At 43.2% G+C, this 18,148-nt stretch overlaps 1 long non-coding RNA gene and 1 pseudogene across 1 annotated transcript in view; both read left to right on the plus strand.

The window, feature by feature from the left end:
• The window catches only part of LOC116095389, a 15,403-nt gene extending 3,779 nt beyond the window's left edge, over positions 1-11,624 (plus strand). Inside the window, exon 2 of the long non-coding RNA XR_004120584.1 lies at positions 11,273-11,624. This is a non-coding gene — a long non-coding RNA (uncharacterized LOC116095389). The remainder of the gene's footprint in view (positions 1-11,272) is intronic.
• A 5,933-nt stretch (positions 11,625-17,557) lies between these two features.
• Positions 17,558-17,974, plus strand: LOC116095390 (annotated as a pseudogene).
• The last annotated feature ends 174 nt before the right edge of the window (positions 17,975-18,148 follow it).

Below are 18,148 nucleotides of genomic sequence, written 5' to 3' on the forward strand. Positions count from 1 at the left end.
AACTCAGAAATCCGCCTGCCTCTGCCTCCCAAGTGCTGGGATTAAAGGCGTGCACCACCACCGCCCGTCTCTTTCTGATTTCTTTATTGTTTCTATTTCTGTTTTTAGATTCTGGATGGTATTGTTCATTTCCTTCACCTGTTGATTGTGTTTTCCTGTAGTTCTTTAAGGGATTTTTGTGTTTCCTCTAGATGGGCTTCTAGCTGTTTACCTGTGTTCTATATTTCTTTGAGGGTGCTATTTATGTCTTTCTTAAAGTTCTGTATCATCATCATGAGAAGTGATTTTATATCTGAATCTTGCTTTTCCGGTATGTTGTGTGTCCAGGACTTGCTATGGTGGGAGTATTGGGTTCTGATGATGCAAAGTAACCTTGGTTTGTGTTGCTTATATTCTTATGTTTGCCCCGCACCATCTGGTTATCTCTAGTGCTACCTACCCTTGCTAAATCTGACTGGAGTCTGTCCTTCCGGTGATCCTGGTTGTGTCAGAACTCGTCAGAGTCAAGCTGTCTCTGTGATCCTGTGATTCCAGGATCCTGTGACCCTGGGCTTGTTAGAGCACCTGGGAGTGGAGTTTCCTCTGGGTGTTTTGGGACTGGCTGCAGAGTTTGCGCCTAAGGTCTGCTCAGGGCACTGGCCAGCCCAGAAGCAACCCAAGCCACTGGGCTGGTGGAGTTCCTGTTTGCCTGGTCCCACTGGTCCCAGTTACTCCTGGTGTTCGAAAGGATGTTGTGTCCTCCTTACTTCTGATCCTGGGCATATTAGAGTTCCTGGGAGTGGAGCTTTCTCTGGGTGTTGTGGGACTGGCTGTGGAGCTTGCGTCCAAGGTCTGCTTAGGGCACCAGCCCAGACAGACCAGAAGCAACCCAAGCCACTGGTGTTGCTGTTTTAAAAGGTAATATTTCTCTGTGTAGCCCTGGATGTCCTGGAATTATCTCTGTAGACTAGACTGGCCTTAAGCTTAGAAATCTGCCTGCTTCTGCCTAGTGAGTGGTGAGATTAAAGGCATATGCCATGCCTGGCCTTCCTGCTTATTTCTAATAAACATTTGCATGATATGACTTTTCCAGTTGTTTATTTTTAATTATGTATATGTACATATATATACATATACACATATACATATGAATATATATATATAATCTGACCATATTTCTCAACCCCACTATCCCTTATTCCACTTCTTAAACTAACCTGTTTATATATTTGAGGTGTTTCTTAGAAACACACTGTAATCAGGTCATGCTTTTTTATGCACAATGGTCCTCTCTGTCCTTTAGTCCGTATATTTAAATGGGTTATATCTAATGTCGTCACTGATGTGTTAGGACTTTACTTTGGAATTCTGCCTTTTCTTCTGTGTCCTTTCCCTTTGTCTCCATTATTTGCTTTTGTCCTACCTTCCTGCATATCACTTCTCTGTTAGTATTCATTTTAATCTGTCCTTGAGCTGTAAGTCTCTTTGTTTAGATTGTGAGCCTGACTCCACTGCTGTAACGAATGAGGCAGGTAGAACATGTTCCTTCCTCTCTATACTACACTAGAGTTATGCTTCACACACATAATTCATGATGGTCTATTTGATTGACATTGACCAGGCCTAGTTCTTTGTAAGAATACTTGTTCTTTGTAAGTACCTTACCATTCCCACTGGGGCTGTCAGGTTTCAGTCACTCTAACTAAATGACTGGGGCAATCAACTTATAAGGAGAAAAGGTTTATTTTGGCTCTTGATTTCAGAGATTCCAGTCCATGATCACTTGGACCAGTGGAAACACAGCGTAGCATGACAGGAATGCATGCTGTAGAAGGACTGATCACCTCGTAGTTGCCAAAAAGCAAGCAAACAAACAAACAAAAACCAGAGATACAGAGCCAAGCATGGTAACTGGGACGCGAAGCAGAAGGATTTCCATGAGTTTGAGGCCAGATAAGGGGCTATATAGCAAGGCTATATCTCAAAACAAATAGAGAAGGAGAGAGAGAGAGAGAGAGAGAGAGAGAGAGAGAGAGAGAGAGAGAGAGAATTTGATTTTTGAATTCAAAATTGAGGACAAAGACAGACACCATGACCTTTTTCTACCTTTGGTCCCTGCCTCTTTAAAGTTCTCTTGAGGCCAGGCGGTGGTGGCACACACATTTAATTCCAGCACTTGGGAGGCAGAGGCAGGCGGATTTCTGAGTTCGAGGCCAGCCTGGTCTACAGAGTGAGTACCAGGACAGCCAGGGCTACACAGAGAAACCCTGTCTCAAAAAAAAAAAAAAAGTTCTCTTGACTCCTAATTGTGCGATGGGCTGAGGATAAAGTATTTTTGTTGTTATCTGTTTGTTTTTTGGAGACAAGATTTCCCTGTATAGCCCTGGATGTCTTGGAACTAACTCTGTACACCAGGCTGGCCTTGAACTCAGAGATCCACCTGCCTTGCCTTCTGAGTGCTAGGACTAAGGGCCTGTACCGATGTACCCATTACATAAAATACTTAGTTATTTTTCTTATTGCCACGGCAAGTGTGCTAGACAGCTGGCTCAGTGGGTAAGACTGCTTGTTGAGCAAACAAAACTCGAGTTCCAATCCCCAGCATACATGTAAAAAATTCAGACATGGCTTGTGTGTGTGCCTGTGAAACTCAGTTGTTGCAGTATGGATAATCTCAATCAGGTTTCTTTTGTTGTTGTTTTGTGGGGTTTTTTTGTTTTGTTTTTTTGGAAGGGTGTTGTTTCCCTAATTTCTTTCTCAGCCTGTTTACCCTTTGTGTAGAGGAAGGCCACTGACTTGCTTGAATTGATTTTATATCCAGCTACTTTGCTGAAGTTGTTTATCAAGTTTAGGAGTTCTCTGGTGGAATTTTTGGGGTCGCTTAAATATACTATCATATCATCCTCAAATAGTGATAATTTGACTTCACCCAAGAGGAGTAGACAGCAGGAAATAATCAAACTCAGGGCTGAAATCAACCAAGTGGAAACAAAAAGAACTATACAAAGATTCAACCAAATTAGGAGCTAGTTCTTTGAGAAAATCAACAAAATAGATAAACCCTTAGCCAGACTAACTAGAGCGCATAGAGACAGTATCCTAATTAACAAAATCAGAAATGAAAAGGGAGACATAACTATAGAGACTGAGGAAATCCAAAAAATCAGGAGATCGTACTACAAAAGCCTATACTTAACAAAACTGGAAAACCTCGATGGAATGGACAATTTTCTAGACAGATACTAGGTACCAAAGTTAAATCAGATAAATGATCTAAACAGTCCCATATCCCCTAAAGAAATAGAAGCAGTCTTTTTTTTTTAAGAAGAAGAAGAGGAAGAAGAAGAGGAGGAAGAGGAAGAAGAAGAAGAAGAAAAAGAAGAAGAAGAAGAAGAAGAAGAAGAAGAAGAAGAAGAAGAAGAAGAAGAAGAAGAAGAAGAAGAAGAAGAAGCAGCAGCAGCAGCAGCAGCAGCAGCAGCAGCAAGGTTACATAGCATCACTTTGTGTATGGAGGATCTGATGGTCCCGGGGAGGCAATCAGACTTTGGGCACCAGTATTTAGCATTACAATATACAGCAACAGAGCAAACCTTAACACTCAGTGTTGGGGAGTAGAGACAGTTAGATCCCAGGAACTTGATGGCTGGCTATTCAGCCTAGCAAAATGACAGAGCATGACAGTGCAGAACACTTGATATCCTTCTCTGGTCTCCACAGGTATAGATAGGTGCATGTGCCCGCCTATGTACATGCATGGGTTTCTACCCTGCCCTGTTTTGTATGTGAGAAAGCACAAAAATGGTAGATAGATAGATAGATAGACTGACAGACAAATAGCAAACAAAGGAACAAGCAAACCTGACAAAAGCAGCTTAAGGAAGGGTTTCTTTATGACAGTTCAAGGGCTCAGTCTGTCACAGCAGGGATATCTCCGTGGCAGGAGCTTGAGGTCAGATTGCATCCAAGGTTAGGGAGCGAGTGAAGAATGCTGGTTTTCTACTAGCGTTGTTCTTTTTATTCAGCCCAGGACTTCAGCCCTTGAAGCAGTGCTATCAGTGCTACCTGTCCACTAATACCATAGCTAAGGTATTACTACTTTAGTTAACTCAAGATGTGTCTGTCTGAAGGTTTATCTCGGAGGTGATTTTAGAGCCTGTCAAGTTCATGACCAATATTGTCACACCTACCTACTCAAGAGGCTGATGTGGGAGGATCATAAGTTCAAGGCCCATCTGGGATACAATGTGAGTTCAAGGCCACCATGATTCATTTAGTGAGACCCATCCTCCAAATAAAAAATTACAGGGGTCAACAAGATAGCACTTGTTACCAAAGCTAATGACCTGAGTTCAATCCACAGAATCCATAGCTTCATGGTGTACACACATACACAGACACACAGTCTCACACACACACACACACACACACACACACGGCTTAGAATGTGTGGCTCAGTGTATAGCATGCTTGTCCAGCATATATTAAGGCCTTGTGTTCAATCTGTAGTCTAGGAAGGAAGAAACACCAGCCTTTTGTAGCAACTTAGTGTTATTCCATTATTTAACAACTTTCCTTCCTCTATAGACACAGTGCGTCATCTTAGGACAGAAACTCTTGATGTCACATAGATTAAGCTATTAGTCCTTTCGCTTGATTTATATGGCAGTGCTCTGCTCTGAACTGCTGAGCAACACCTTGGCATATACATTAGTTTGTTTGACTTTTCTTTTTCACACCGATTGTCTTCATACCATTATCTCCTGAAAGTTCTTCAGTTACTTTCTGTCTCTGTCTCCGTCTCTCTGTCTCTGTCTCCTCTCTCTAACTCAAGACTATGCTCTGAGGTCTCTTTCTCTTTTTAACCCATTACCCTCTCATACAACCCTATGTTCACTACTGTCCTCAGTATTCATTTAAGAAGTAGCAATGTAGCCGGGCGGTGATGGCGCACGCCTTTAATCCCAGCACTTGGGAGGCAGAGGCAGGCGGATTTCTGAGTTCGAGGCCAGCCTGGTCTCCAGAGTGAGTTCCAGGACAGCCAGGGCTATACAGAGAAACCCTGTCTCGAAAAAAACCAAAAAAAAAAAAAAAAAAAAAAAAGAAGTAGCAATGTGTCAGGCAGTGTTGGCACACACCTTTAATTCCAGCACTTGGGAGGCAGAGACAGGCAGATTTCTAAGTTCGAGGCTAGCCTGGTCTACAGAGTGAGTTCCAGGATAGCCAAGGCTACACAGAGAAAACCCTGTCTCAAAAAACAAAAAAAAAACAAACCAAAAAACAAAAAACAAACAAACAAAAAAAAAGAAAAAAAAAAAGAAGTAGCAAGATGAAATGTGGTGGTGAGTCTGTGAACGTAGAACTCAGGGCGATTTTCTTATGTAGAAGTTAAGACGCTGAGGTGCCTGAAAGGGTGCATGCATAGTACATCTAAGATCCTGGATTCAATCCCTAGAAGAGAAAGAATAGGGAAAGTACAGAGGAGAACGAATGTTGTCATGGCTCCTGGAGAACTGATGGCTGCCATAGCTTTGCCTGGTGTCTAGTCTACTCACAGACAGGAGAGGACTACTCTTTGGGGAGCCATATTTGAGTTTCAGGAAGGAAGAAAAGGCATAGGATGCAGGGACAGGTTTACCAAGCCATCTCATACACACCAGAAGCCCTCCCTGGAGTCACACCTCAGCTTTTTATTATCACCCATTGAACAGAATCTTGTACATAGCCCCCCCCCCCCAGCTGTGGTGCATAGGTGTGCATACAGAAACTCATTGCTGATGTGAAGTTATCTCTGTGGTAGGATAGCCTGGAGTTGTTTGGATAAACATGTATGTTTCCAAATGTCCTATGGAAAGTTTGCTTTTAGTTTTTTCTTTGTTTGTTTGTTTTGAGAAGTCCCCACACTGCTTTCCCTAGTAGCTGGACTCGTTTGCACTCTTACTAGCAGCCTATATGAGTTTCTTGTGCTCACACATTTGCAGTCATTTATTTGTTTCCTTAATGACTGACATTCTGACTGGGGTAAGGTGGAATCCTAATGTTGTTTTGATTTGCATTTCCCTGATGGTTAGTGTGATGTTTAGTTATAACTGTCAACTGTTACAACCTACGGTCTCCTAGGAACAGTGTGCTAGTAAGGACTTATGTGGATCAGGTTGGCTGGTAGGCTTGTGTGAGGGAAATTGTGTTGTTTCAACAATCAACAATCGGAGGACCCAGCTTGTTGTGCTTGGCTCCCTTCCCTAGGCATGGAGCTCTGAACAGTATAAGAGAAGAAAGGTAACTGAGAGAAGCAGGCAGGGACCCGTACACTTACTCTCTCTCTGCTCTTGACAGTGAATGTGATGCTTTAAGCCCTGACAAACCTGAAATAAAGGACTACAACTTAGAATCTAAATCAAATAAAGTCCTTTTTGTTAGGTTGTTAGGGTGTTTATCACAGCAACATAAATGAGTCTAGAACTCTATCTTAGTCACTCTTCCATTGCTGGGAAGAGACACCATGACCAAGGCAATGTTTATAAAAGAAAACATTTAATTGGGAGCTTAGAATTTCAGAGGCTTAGTCCATTATCAACATGGGGGGAGAGCATGGCAGCAGGCAGGCATGATGCTGTAGAAATAGTTGAGAGCTTCACCCTGACCTACAAGCAGAGAGAGAGAGAGAGAGAGAGAGAGACAGAGAGACAGAGAGACAGAGACAGAGACAGAGAGACAGAGAGACAGAGAGACAGAGACAGAGACAGAGAGACAGAAAGGCTGGGCAGTGGTGGCATACACCTTTAATCCCAGCATTTAGGAGGCAGAGGCAGGTGGATTTCTAAGTTTGAGGCCAGCCTGTCTACAGAGTGAGTTCCTGGATAGCCAGGGTTGTACAGAGAAACCCTGTCCTGAAAAAACAAAAAACAAGGGGCTGGAGAGATGGCTCAGCGGGTAAGAGCAACAATTGCTCTTCCGAAGGTCCTGAGTTCAGATCCCAGCAACCACATGGTGGCTCACAACCATCTGTAATGAGATCTGACGCCCTCTTCTGGTTTATTTGAAGACAGCTACAGTGTACTTAAATAAATAAATCTTTAAAAACAAACAAACAAAACAAAACAAGAACCTGGGCCTGACATAGGCTTTTGAAACCTCAATGCTCACATCAGTGACATGATTCCTCTAGTAAGGCCACACCTCCTAATTCTTCTAATCCTGTCAAATTTTCACTCCAGAGATTATTAAGTATTCAAATGTATGATCCTATGGGGACCAATCTTATCTATCTATCTATCTATCTATCTATCTATCTATCTATCTATCTATCTATCTATCTTTTTTACTTATTTTTTACTTATTTACTTTAGTGCCTGCTCACTACCCACTCCTGGTCATCCCCTTCCACAATCCATCCCCCATCCCTCCATCCCCTTCTCCTTGGAGTGGGTGAAGGATCCTTGGGTAGCTATTCTTTCTGGCACTCCAAGTCTCTGTGAGGTTAGGTGCTTCCTCAGACAAGGCAGCCCAGCTAGAAGAACTATTCCAACAGAGCAACAGCTTTTTCTGTTCCAGTTGTTCAGAACCCACATGAAAGTCAAGCTGCACATCTGCTACATATGTACAGGGAGGCCTAGGTCCAGCCTGAATATATTCTTTGGTTGGTGATTCAGACTCTGTGAGCCCCAAGGATACTAGTTGACTCTGTTGGTCTTCCTGTAGAGTTCTTATCCCCTTCAAGACACACAATCCTTCCTCCTATAAGAATCCCCTAGCTCCATCCACTGTTTGGCTGTGGGTGTCTGTATCTGTCTGAGTCAGGTGCTGGGTGGAACCTCTCGGAGGACAACATGCTCCTGTCTGCAAGCATAACAGTGTATTATTAATAGTGTTACGGAATGGTGCTTGCCCGTGGGATGGGTCACAAGTTGGGCCATTGGTTAGCCATTCCCTCAGTCTCTGCTTCTTCCCTCTTGTCTGCATTACTTGTAGATGGGATAAAGTATGGGTTGAAAGTTTTGTGAGTGGGTTGGCATCTCTATTGCTCCACTGGAGTTCTTGTCTGGGTACAAGAGGTGACCTCTTCAGGTTCCATATCCCCAATGTAAGGAGTCACAGCTAAGATCACCCCCTTTGATTCTTGGGCCCCTTCCTTATCCCAGGTCTCTTTCTCATCCTGGAGATGCACCCCCCACCTCCTCACCCCCATAAGTTGCAAATTTCCATTCATTTTCATGGCCATATTCCTCCTTCTAAGTGAAATTCAAGTTTCCTCACTTGGGCCTTCCTTCTTGTTTAGCTTCTTTGGGTCTGTGGAGTATAGCATGGTACCTGTGTTTTATGGCTAATGTCCACTTATAAGTGAATACATACCATGCATGTCCTTTTGGGTCTGGGTTACCTCACTCAGGATGATATTCTCAAGTTCCATCCCTTTGCCTGTAAAATTCATGATATCTTGGTTTAGTAGCTGAATACTATTGGGTAGATGTACCAGATTTTCTTTATCCATTCTTCAGTTGAGGGACATCTAGGTTGTTTCCAGTTTCTGGCTATTATGGATAAAGCTGCTATGAACTTAGTTGAGCGAATGTCTTTGTGAGATGTTGGAGCATCTTTTGGGTATATGCCCAGGAGTGGTATAGCTGGATCTTGAGGTAGAACTATTCCCAATTTTCTGAGAAAACGCCAAATTGATTTCCATAGTAGTTGTATAAGTATGCAGTTCCACCAGCAATGGAGGACTGTTCCCTTTGCTCCACATCCTTACGAGAATGTGCTATCTCTTGAGTTTTTGACCTTAGCCATTCTGATCTGTGTAAGTTAGAACCTCCGAGTTGGTTTTTTTTTTTTTTTTTTTTTTTTTTTTGCATTTCCCTGATGACTAAGGACTTTGAACACTTCTTTAAGAGCTTCTTAAGTGTGTGTGTGTGTATGTATGTATGTATGTATGTATGTATGTATGTATGTATGTGGAGTGATCTCATTTAAACCACCACATTCCACTCATTTGCTCCCATAGGCTTATAGCCATAACATAGTGCAAAATGCATCTGGTCCAACTTCAAAATTCTCATAGTCTGTAACAGTCTCAACATGGTTTAAAAGTCCAAAATCTCTTCTGAGATTCAGGGCAATCTCTTAACTGTAAACCCCTGTAAAATAAAAATCAAAAAGCAGATCACTGTAGTGAAACCTTGGATTCCTTAAAAAGCCAGTTGTGTTATGGAAATATAGTTCTGTTTTAATCCCAGGTGTGGGAAGTGGGGCTGCTTCAGATTATCCACAGCAGCTGATTATGATTGTCTCATGCTTTAGGAGGGGTGTGATTTTTGCCAGCTGCAGATAGTTTAGAATTCTGGGGACTCTTGAGAGGGTATAAATTTGAGAGCCCTAAGAGGGACTGTGTCAGCTGCTGCTCCCTCTGCTGCTGGTGGTCCTGGCTTCTCTGGTGCTACTGCTGTGTTTGCTATGGCTGGATTGCTGGATTTCTGAATTTCTGGATTTCTGGATTGCTGGATTGCCATATTTGGTTTGCTGGTTGAAGATATTCTGATGATGGAGATTAGACTTGCCCCAGGGAACTTGATGCCCCTAGTCAGCAGGAAATAGTCTAAAGCAGTTTATACCTCCTTTCCCCTTAATCTTCTTTCTTTTCTACCTAGTGTTGGGGGTTCAGAAGGGATTAGGGTAGAATAAAGGTTGGAAGGGTAGTAGATATAAGAACCCAATAAAGTAGTCCAAAAAGTACGAATACAGTTCACACACTTCCAACATACAATGGCACAGGATATACATGACCATTCCATTCCAAAAAGGAGCATAGTGAGAAAATACTGGATCAAAGCAAGACTGAAAACCAGCTGCACAAACTCTATGCTGTGCATCTCCATGTCTGATGTTAAAGTTTTCTTCAGATCTCTAGCTCCATTCAGCTTTGTTGACTGCAGCACACGTTTCCCTCTTGGGCTGGTTCCACACCCAGTCTGTACCTTTACTGGGCAGTCTCCCATGAGTCAGGCATCTCCAATATCTTGGTGTCTCCAAGGCAACCCAGGCTTCACCTACGCAGCTTTTCACAATGGCCTCTCTGGGCCTTCATGAAAGGACATATGCCTGGCCTCTGCAGCTTTCCTTAGCCATGGGGGAGAGATTCCACAGCCCCTTTCTTGTGTCCTTGTCTCTAAAGACAGAACCATGTGGCTGAAGTTGCCAGGCTCTCCTGCTTGTTGGGGCTGGAACTTGACCTCCTCTTTCAATTACATCTGCTCTAGCTGTCTGTAACTGATGGCTCCCTTCAGTGCTTATGGGTTCCCTTAATTCCTTTGCCCCAGCTGGAAGCTTAGCTGGATGCGGTCTTGCCCTGAGGTCACCACTCCTTTCTTCCACTTAGCATCAGGCTTTTCTTTAACCTTTATCTCCTTGACCACTGGTCTTGACTCCAGCACTAGGTTTTCTGGCACTCCTTTTCTCCTCAGCTCTACATTTTGTATTCCTCCTAGCCCCCTTTCCATCATCATAGATCTGAATAAGAATTACTACGAATAACCAAGGAACACAGTCAATACTAGACTGTCTTGAAATCTCTGCCAATGGCATGTATACATTCAAAACTCTCCAGTTTAGCCTCGGACAATATTTTAGCACATGGGCAAAAACTAGCCACAGTCTTTGCCAAAATATCACAGGAGTGATTTGTAGGCCATACTAAGTTTCTAAAATACTAAATTTTAATTGGTACTGAATACTCAAAGTCTTCCCTTCTGAGCTGGGCCACAGAAGCCTCAACATTACTGCCTTCTATGCTCCTACTAGGACAGCCAAGTAAGCCCCACTTAAAATGTCCAACTACTTTTCTAGTCCAAAGTCTCAGAGTGTGTATTCCTCCAAACAACAGCATGATCAAGCCTACCACAGCAGATACCCAGTGAGGTTAAACATATTTCCTATGTTTATTGTCATGTGTATATATACATTTCATCTTTTGAGGACTCTCTAGTAGTCCATTTATTGTCTAGACTGTTTGGTTCTTTGTTTGTTTGTTTTGATTTTCTTAGGTAGGGTTTCCTCTGTGTATTCTTGGTAGTCCAGGAACTCACCCTGTAGATTAGGCTGGTCTTGAACTCAGAGATCTGCCTGTCTCTGCTGGGATTAAAGGCATGTACTACCATCCCTGGTGGCTGTGAGTGAGTTTCAGGATGGCCAGGGCTACACAGAGAAACCTAGTCTCAAAGAAACAAAACACAACAACAACAACAAATGCAGTTTTTTTCTCCAATATGTATATTGGAATCTTCCCTCTCATCCTACCCCACAGCCATAAATACTGCTGAGATTCACTCTCAGACAAGACAAGCTGAAAAAAACGACTCAAAAGCCAACCTGCCAAGAAGATTCTGAGACCAGCCCATCCTGGATGAAGCAGAACCCAGCCAAGCTGCCTGGAAAAGGTTTAAGACCAGAGTTACTTCAAAAGGACACTGGCCAACATGTTGAGTTGCCTTAGGCTGTGCAGTGTGTTCCAGGCTCCCAGCTTTTGTGAACTGTCACCCATACTGGGCTGGGCTTTGGTGATGTAGCTGTCTTTGAGTCATTCCTGCTCCTGTAAGCAACCCCTCACCCATATTCCTGTAAGTAACCCTGATAAGATTCATTGGTTCACCAAGCTGGACTTTGGTGGTATTGTAGTTTGTCATGGGCTCCCTAGTGTGTGTGTGTGTGTGTGTGTGTGTGTGTGTGTGTGTGTGTGTGCATGTGTGTGTGTGTATGTGTGTGTGTGTGATCTTCTCAGGAAAAGTTTTGTCATACAATAGTTCCCCAAGAACTGGAGTTATACACAGCTGTGAGCAGTCCTGTGGGTGGAACTGGAAAAACAGCAAGGCCAGGCCTCTAGATCGCTCTAGCCCCAAGTTATGGAGAAGGGGCAAAGAATGCAAGAGGCCTTATGAAAAATAGGTACTTATGTAGAATAGGTATGAATACAGACCTATAGTTATCAGGGTTAATTCAAAAGCCATTCAAAACAACTACTCAGAAAGAAAACATCTTGGAAAATAAAAAATAAAAGCACACAGCCCGAATCATCAGGTCTCTGGGTCCAAGCACAGAGATCTGGTTTCACAAGTCCTGGCTGAGGTCATCACCCAGACGGCTTGACCTAACCAGTGTAGGTAGGACCTGTTTACTCCTTATTTTGTGATTCCTGGTCAGTAAGATTTTCCAGTAATTTAAGGATGAGTACGCCTCTTTAGTTGGGAAAGGTCATTCTAAGCAGCAGGATTCTGGAGTTTTTCTGGAGTATCAGTGTTTAAAGTAACTGGCATGGGCCTTTGCGGTGAGAGTCACCGATCATTTACCTTGGTGATCTCCTCTTTAACAAGAAACACTTCAGGACATTATTAGAATAGAAGACGGTAGAATTCTCTTTTTTAACATTTATTTTTAGATTTATTTATTTGCATGAGTGTTTTGCCTGCATGCATATGTGCACCTGGTGCCGTTCCCTGAAACAAGAGTTTCATTACAGATGGTTGTAAGCCACCATGTGGATGCTGGGAACCAAATTTTGGCTCTCTTCGAGAACAACGGATGCTCTTAACTATGAGCCATCTCTCCAGCCCTAGAATTTTCTTGAAGTTAAAAATAAATTGGTTTGTAAGGCTATACTCAGTAATTATCCTGGGAATGTGTATGAACAGAGAGGAGACTGAAACCTTAATGACTGTCCTAGGTGTATTACAACGGTCCTTGATTGACAAACACTTGGCAACTTAGCCAAGAAATAAAATCCTTTTAAAGAAAGTGTTGGACTAGTAGTGTGCACGTGAACAAAGGTATATTTCTACAGCATGGCATTACTTAGGAGAAGAATCTTTTCTTCTGGACAATGTCTCACTCTGCTGCTCAGGATAGCCTTCAGCTAACTCCTAGACTCAAGCAAACCCCTTGCCTTAGCTTCCAGAAGTATCTAGACTTACAGGAGTAGCATTAGGTTTGCCTACATCTCTCCAGCTCCCCCCATCCCCACCCTACCTTTGATATATAGTCTCATTATGCAGCTCTGGTTGGTGAGGAACCTGTTATGTAGACCAGGCTGGCCCGAAACTCACAGGAGATCCACTAGCCTCGGCCTAGTTTATAGGCCTGCATTACCACCCTAGACGTACATCCCCTTTGAATAGAGGAGATTTACTATGAAGGATTCTTAGCTGCGTTAGAGGTGCATCAATACTAATAGAGGTTTATGGGGATGCTGAATGACTCAAAAGCACCTAGTGTGCTTTCTCTAGGGTCAGGACTAAGGACTCAGGTCACCAAGGAAGAAGAAAGGAGCTATGAACGTACATAGCTGAGACTGAGACCCTTTGACGGAGAACACGGCTACGACTAACACAGCCATACACCTGGCCAGTGCTAATGAGACTCGTTAGAGGTGAAGGGGAAAGTGGGTCACCACAGCTGGAGAGAAGAAGCAGGCAGACTTAATCTGTAGAAATGTCGGTCATATGTAAATGAATGCATCTGGCAGAAAGCAGCCTTCAGGAGTGGGAGGTTAGCTTGAGGGTACACTTGGGGCTCCTGAGTCAGTTTCCTGTGCTGCAGAATAAAAATAGGGCCAGGAGTAGTGTACATGCTTTTAATCCCAGTACTTGGAAGCCAGGTAGAGACCAGCCTGGTCTACACAGTGGGTTGCAGAACAGTCAGAGCTACATAGTGAGACCCTGTTCAAAAAACAAACAAACAAACAAACAAACAAACAAAAAAAACAAAAAACCAAAAAAACCCAAAAAAACAAAAAAAACCCAACCAACCAACCAGCCAAACAAAAAACCAACAAAACAACAACAAAAGAATGGGGCTGGAAGGATGGCTCAGCAGTTAAGAGTATGCATTATGTATCCATATCTATAAACACCCAAGTTCAATTTCTGGCACTCACATCAGGCCACTCACAACTGCCTGTAACTCCAGCTCCAAGGGCTCTGATCCTTTTGGTCACCCAGGGTAGCCGCCCACACATCCATGGCACACACACATACATGAGTAAAAACTAAAATAAATCTTAAAAAAAAAAAAAAAAGGTCTAAAATAAAAGGCAGAGTGTGGTAGATGAAGACACTGACATCAGCCTCCCTCCACCTTGGATGTGCGCATGTGTCTGCATGTACATGTGCACAAACACGCATGCACACCTAGACTACACACATACTAAAGAGAAGAAAAAGCTGGCACCCACACTGTCTTCCTGCTGTTGCGTCATTCAGCGTCACTCCAGTGCCCTCTGCTGATGAACAATAACATTTCATCCAGGAGAGAGAAAGGACCCTCAGCTTCAGTGTTGGACTCACAAACCAGGGCAAAAGGGTTTAGATTTGTAACAACAATATTAAATTAATTACTAGCATAGAAATTCAGGACTACAGAAAGATACACATACTTTTATTTTTCTCCTAAATTTGTTCCCATCACAGTCTTAAGTTAATTAAAAGTTGGAGACTGTTAGAAAGGCCTAATCAGGGGGTTGGAGAGATGGCTCAGTGGTTTAGAGCACTAGATGCTCTTCTTGAGGCCCTGGGTTCAATTCCCAGCACCCACATGTCTGTAACTCTTGTTCTAGAGGATTCAAAACTGTCATACATACATACATGCAAGCAAAAAAACCAATCAACATAAAATTATTATTTTCTTTAATAAAAAATTATTAAAGAAAGAAAGAAAGAAAGGAAGGAAGGAAGACCTTGTCAAGTCTGGCTGAACTTGTGTCTATTTTAGTAAATTCAAAGAAAGTTTTGATTTGTAAGAATTGTAATCTCAACCATCTGATTATTTAGACTTTAGTGCTTAGATTTGGGAGAGATAATTGAGAAGAATTGTCTGTGGGCTATTTCTTTCAAAGGCAAGGGAGTCTTACAAAAGAATCCAAAGTATATCCCAGAAAGAATATGGGCTTAACATGTGTGAGAGCCTCGGCTTAATCTCTAGGTCCCATTAACAAATAGTAAATGTCAACTATGGCACTTAATGGTAAGGATTGTTAGTTTCTCAACCGTGTTTTAAAATTTTATTTATTCATTCACTTTATATCCCAATATCAGTTCCCCAGTTTCTCAACTCTTTAAAAAAAAAATATCTTGCTGAATGATTTAAAAGTATACCAAAAGTCTAGAGAGAGTAACTCATTTGGTTGCAGAAAGAAAAATACAAATCCCAATTTTTCAAATAGCAAATTAGGGGCAGTAGGGATGACTGGGCAGTTAGGAGCACTGGCTATGGTTTCTAGCACCCACAAGGCAGTAGGGATGACTGAGCAGTTAGGAGCACTGGCTACAGTTTCCAGCACCCACATGGCAGCTCACAAACATTTGTAACTGCAGGCTCAGGGGAGCTGACATCCTCTTCTAGCCTCCATGGGCATTGCATGAACATGGTGCACAGACATACATGTAGGAAAAACTCCCATACACATAAAATGAAAACAAGAAAAAAACCATAGTAAGTTACATACAAGCTAACTGAACATAAGGAACTTAAAACGGCCCATCAAGTCTTTCTCATTGATACGGTTACAGAACTCCACTGATACTAAATTATTTAAAAAGAATGTGTTTCTGCACATGGGTGTGTGTGCATGTGTATGCCAGGCCCCACACTTAGAGAACAGAGGAATACTACTTTGAGCAGGTGGCTTTTTTTTTCTTTCCCCAGACAGGGTTTCTCTGTGTAGCCCTGGCTGTCCTGGAACTCACTCTGTAGACCAGGCTGGCCTTGAACTCACAGAAATCCGCCTGCCTCTGCCTCCCAAGTGCTGGGATTAAAGGCGTGCGCCACCACTGCCCAGCTGAGGAGGTGGCTCTTTACTCCTGAGGACTGAACTCAGGTTGTCAGGCTCAGAGGCAAGAGTCTTTACTGGTTGAGCCATTTCACTGGCTCAAAACCTTTGAAGACACTGTAGCTCATGCCACATCTCTGAGGAAAGCTTTTGTTCATTTTTTAAAGCTTTGCATGTGTACATGGGTGTGAGCAGAAGTATATGCTACACATCTGTGGAGGGCCTCACCTCCCACCTTGTTTGAGACAGTCTCTTGTCCACTGCTGCACACACTAAGTAAGCTCTTAGGCTCACAAGCTTCCAGAGACTCTTCTGTCTCTGGCTCCTCCCGCTCTTACATATGCTCACCTTAATATGGGTTATGGGGATTTGAACTTTGGTCTTCACATTTGTCCCGTAAATACTTTACCTACAGTATTAGTAATTGCTCAGTTGTTGTGCAGAGACACCATGACCATGACAACTCTATGAACAAAAGCATTTAAATGGGGAGGGGAGTGGGTGTTGCTTATAGTTTCCAATGTTTAGTTCATTATCATCATGGTGTGGAACATGGCAGCATGCAGGTGGGTGCTAGAGCGGCAGCTGAGAGCTACATCCTGATATGTAGGCAGAGAGAGAAAGAAAGAGACATACATACACATACATACATACACAAACACACAGAGACACCCAGACACCAGAGAGAGAGAGAGAGAGAGAGAGAGAGAGAAACATCACACACACACACACACATACACGGGGGGGGGGGGGGGGAGAGACAGAGAGACAGAGACAGAGACAGAGACAGAGATTGAGAGACTGGACTTGGCAAAGGCTTTTGAAACATCAAAGCCCACCCCCAGTGACATTTCCTCCAACAAGACCACACCTACTCCAACAAGGCCACACCCACTCCAACAAGCCACACCCACTCCAACAAGACCACACCTACTCCAGCAAGATCACACCTACTCCAACAAGGCCACACCTCCTAATCCTTGTAATCCTTTCAAAGAATTCCATTTCCTGAAGACTAAGCATTCAAATGTATGTGCCCATGGGGGCCATTCTTATTTGTAACTATTATTTGTAAAACTGAGGGGAAAGGTTTTCCCAGTGGAAGTGTTATAGCTCTGAGTGGAGAGATACTCTGGCATTCAGGAGCAAGGATTACCACAAAGTCCCCCTATACAACAAACCTCACCCAATAAGGTGCTACTTGTTCTCAGCAGGGAAGCTGCAGAACCGAGCAGGAGACAGCCTTTTTTTTTTTAATATTTATTTACTTTATGTGTGTGAGTACACTGTGGCTGTACAGATGGCTGTGAGCCATCATGTGGCTGCTGGAAATTGAACTCAGGACCTCTGCTCGCTCCGGCCCCGCTCGATCCGGTGTAATACACTGTAGCTGTCTTCAGACAGCACCAGAAGAGGGCATCAGATCTCATCACGGATAGTTGTGAGCCACCGTGTGGTTGCTGAGATTCGAACTCAGACCTTCAGAAGAGCAGTCAGTGCTCTTACCTGCTGGGCCATCTCACCAGCCTTTATATTGGCTTTTTTGGGGGCAGAGTTTTCCAGGGTAGAGATTTCTAGGGTACAGTATGGTAGGGTTTCAGGCCCTGATCTTAGGGTAAGCCTAGGGATTGGGTTTTGGTGGGATTGAAATCCCAAAGTGAGTTTGGGACTTTTATGCTTCATTATTAAAACCAACACACTCACTGAGCCATTTCTGTAGCATAGCGTTTCCTCTAGTTAACAAAGCTATTACTTAAACTGATTTCAATAGTGTCCCAAAATAAGTGTAAGGGTAAGAAAGCACGGCTGGTCTCCCAACTGGGTAATGCACAGATAGGGGCTGTGATGGTTTTAGTTCTCCCTGGAGACTGTCACTAAAATGCTCCATGAAAGCAGAGATTTGCCATCAGTCAGAGTGCGGGGGCTGGCTGTGAGGAACGCTGGAGCTGCGTGTGGGGAACATGAAAGCAAGGCCGACACGATAGTGAAGCTAGGTACTGGTTTTGGATTAGGAATTGTTTTCTCCCTCACATTCTTTAAGAGAAGAATGTGGCCATTAGCCTTTGGTTCTGGCGTGGGACTGGGGATGGCCTACTCCAACTGTCAGGATGACTTTCAGCCTCCGAATCTTCTACATGGAAAATACATCAAAGAGGATTGAGAACATCCCAGCAGGAGGAAAGAGAAACCACGCTTTTTCCGCTGGGAATGCTGAAGTGCCCGGAGTAAGCTGATGTCCTGTAAGGGTGCCATCAGCACACTTTCGACTCCAGCCACTTCTTAGAAACCAAGTCTGTAGTTTCTGTATTATCTCTTTGGAAATTGTAAGGAGATCTTAAATAAATTAAAAACGGGAACCCCCCC

This window comes from Mastomys coucha, unplaced genomic scaffold (assembly GCF_008632895.1).
Source record: "Mastomys coucha isolate ucsf_1 unplaced genomic scaffold, UCSF_Mcou_1 pScaffold18, whole genome shotgun sequence".
Classification (NCBI taxonomy): Eukaryota; Metazoa; Chordata; class Mammalia; order Rodentia; family Muridae; genus Mastomys; species Mastomys coucha.